The 3,289-nt window shown below is 57.0% G+C and overlaps 1 protein-coding gene across 1 annotated transcript in view; it reads left to right on the top strand.

Annotated features, from left to right (window-relative positions):
- LOC104467125 (cleavage and polyadenylation specificity factor subunit 7-like) overlaps nt 1-3,289 on the top strand; it is a gene marked incomplete at its 3' end in the record, with an annotated part of 4,361 nt that overhangs the window by 168 nt on the left and 904 nt on the right. The gene's annotated exons all lie outside the window — the stretch shown is intronic.

Genomic DNA, 3,289 nt, shown 5'->3' with positions numbered 1-3,289 from the left:
TTAGCTTGGAGGGACGCGCTGGGCGGAGGTGGAGGACGCGACCAGTGTGCCCAGGAGCAGGAAGGACAGCGCTGGAGGGTCGCTACCAGGAACTGAGGGCTGGGACTGTCCCTAAATCCCGGTGGCTGCCATCTCGAGCTGGGAATAAAGGGTCTTTTTGTGGGTTTAACTGGAGGCTCAATATATGGATGGGCACGAAATGTTTGGGAGGGGAAGTCAGGGTTTGGAGCAGGATGTTTGTCAGGGAGCGAGGATGGAAGGGTATCGTTGCAGCCTGGGTGGAGAAATGAAAAAATTCAAATTGGAAGAGAGACTGCTGGGGAACTGGGCGGTGAGGGGACCCAGAGCGTGGCGCCGGCGGGACCACCAAGGCTGGGAAGCTGCGCTGGGGTCAGAGGGGTGCCCATGTGCCACCTCACCCACCCCAGGGCTGTGTGGGACTCGCAGGAAGAAATGACAGCGCAGGGGAGGGGTGGAGCTGTCAGAGCGGCAGGCTTTAGGGACTTGGGGGATCCAGGAGAGTGGGTCAGAACAGGAAGATTTAAAACTGCCGTGGAAAGCCCGTGGAGGAAGGTTGGTCTGTGCTAGAGAGCAAGCCGCACGCACTGGAAGTAAAACCTGCAGAGGAAGGAATCGCCATGAGCTCCCAGAGGGCTGAGGAGGCAGGAGGTGATCAGTGAGAACACGCCGTGGGTTCGACCTTTGGGGTTTTTTTTTAGCGCTGCGAACTGCCTGGGAGCCGAGGGGTCTGCAAGGGGCTTTCCAGCCTCGGGGGAAGATGCTGGAGTTCTCCGCCGTGAGCGGTTCCCTTGGAGAATGGCAGGGTCTGAGCTGGCTGTTGCCAAAATATCGGGAACTTCAGCAGAAAAGTGAGTAACAAAGCAAACGGCTGCGCTGGGCAACCCTGCCCGGACCCCCTCCGTCTCTGAAACACCGCTTCCTTCCTGAGAAACTCCCGGAATAAACCCCCTTCCCCGCGAATTAAATAATCTGATACTGTGCTGGGACCAACCAGAACTGCTCTGCCTCGGGAGCGGCCTCGATTTGTAGGTTTTTCTGCAATTGGCTTTTAACGGAATTGGGAAACAGGAATACCTGGACTTGGGAGTGGAAGGGAGAGCTGTGTCGCTGCAGGATAAAGGGATGGAAAGTGCAGATTAAGAAAATGTGTGGAGATCGCTGGGCTGGAGTTTAGAACTGCACGGAATAACCAGGAAACTTCATTTGTGGCGATTAATCTGAGCGCCGGAGGGAAGCAGTGAAAGTGGACGTGGTTGTCTGGGCTGGAGGAGAGCACTGACATTGGCAGGTGTGAGTTGGAGGGTCTGGAGGATGACGAAGGAACAACGAGCAGGTGGGAGGATTTACAGGAGAACTCTGCTGCTGCTTCCCAGCGTTCTGCAGAGACGGGCTGGTGCTGCCTGTCCTGTGCCCGCAGACAGCCTTTCCCCGAAGGCTCAGCCCCCGGGAGGCCTGGGGCAGGAAGGGTGAGAAAAGTCGACGTGGGAACGTCTGCGGGGGAGCTGAGAGGGGTCTGATGGGCCTGGTCCGGTCCTGGTCGAGTCTCGGGGATTTTTGGGAGTGAAGAAGTTACGTGGTGTTGAGAGGAGGACATAGTGAGCCTGGCCGCACAGCGGGGAAAGGTTTAACTGGGCTGTTTGGGGGCCAGGACACAAGGAGACGGAGGCTTGTAAAAGCTGGAAGTGATTATCGAGGCCATGGGCTCCAGCATCTCGCTCGCCTCGGGCTGTGCAGCAGCAGGAAGAAACCCGGAGTGAAATCTCTGCCTGATGCCACGCGGTGGGAAGGTGCCCTGGCTGCTCTGCGGTCCCGGTGGCACGCCAGGGACACCAGCACGGTTCCGAATCCCGCAGCACACGTGGGAATTCCCACTAACAGCGCCCAGCTCCGTCCCCACACACCGTTCAAAAACGGACCGGACCCGGAGGAGTCCACTCAAAAAGCCCTCGAGGTGAAAATCCCCTCGTCAGCGTGACTGAGGGATTCCGAGTGATTTCTCCTCCAGCTCCCTGGTTTTCTTCTTGACTTTCTGAAACTTTCAGGCTGAAATCTTCCAGCCTTGGGCCGGATCCAGAGGCGCTCGGTGGGGGGGAAGGAGTGTGGGAGGCGGATGAACCAACCAGTTGAGGTGTTTTGAGAAGGAGGACGAAAATACTGCTCCCTGTTGAAATTCCTGTCACCTCTTTATCAGCGCTGCAGCTGAAGTAGCTGGATGCAGAAGTTACCACTTGCCTTAGTTGCTGTCAAGAAGAGCATCTGGGGGAAAATGGTTTAATTTTCTATTTCTGGGACCCCTCCCCATCCCTCCCCTGAGCTCACACAGGGCTGTGCTGTATTTCTGTGGCTCCCTGACCATCACAGCTTACAGGATTTAACCACCTCCCGCTCATCGAGCAGAAGATATTCTCCAAATTGCCTTTGAAGTCCGGGAATTAAAAATTTGGGAGCAGAGCCTGTGGTTTTTGTGCTCCCGCGGGACAGATCCCAGTGCAGCGATTTGTAGGGCGAAAAGCTGCTGGGCGCACGCGGAATCCGGGCGAGCAGTTCGGCTGAAGATCTGTAGTAAACACAGCGCTGGCTGGACGCTTCCAATTAAATCTAGTCAGGAACAGGCTGGGAATTGGGAGGCAGATCTGGGACGCTGGAGTTCGCAGCTCAGGAGCTTCCTCAGCAGCTGGTTCGTGCCGTGAAAAGCTGCGGGGAGGGGAGCCGGCATGTCCGAGCTCCTGCCCCAAAGAGGGATCTGCTGGCCCAGAAATGAGTGAGGTGTGCGAGTCGGGGAGGATCTGCAGCCCGCGGGCTGGACGTGGTGTGGAGTGTGTTTCCTCGCCAAGCAGCGAGAGGCTCAGCTGTTGAGGGCGTTTGGTTTTTCTCTGCTGAATTCTTGCCCGCTCATGCTTACAAAAGGTGTCCTGCTTCCTGGTAGCACCCCGGAGCAGCAAGTTGTGTCTTGTCCTCACGCTCAGGACGCTGACATCCGTGTGAGCCAGGCCTCAGCGCGTGCAGAAGCAAAAGGCTCGTTGTTGGGGGGAGGAAAATCAAGCCAGGCGGTGGGGTAAATCCTCGTGGCTTGGCTTTGTGGTGTATTTTTCTCTTTTCCACCTCCCAGCGTGTAAAACATCCTCTGGGGTTATGTGGAGGAAAAGCAGAGCCCATCACCCTGTCCTCAGGGCATGAGTAATCCTCCTTGCTGGGGAAGGGAGATGGCGGTCCCGTCGGTATGGGGTTTGGTTTGCATCTTCGCCGGCCGGACTGGAGATGGGTGGGA

The sequence above is a fragment of the Pterocles gutturalis genome, unplaced genomic scaffold (genome assembly GCF_000699245.1).
Source record: "Pterocles gutturalis isolate BGI_N339 unplaced genomic scaffold, ASM69924v1 scaffold37709, whole genome shotgun sequence".
NCBI lineage: Eukaryota > Metazoa > Chordata > Aves > Pterocliformes > Pteroclidae > Pterocles > Pterocles gutturalis.
This window is presented reverse-complemented; position numbering and strand designations above follow the sequence as displayed.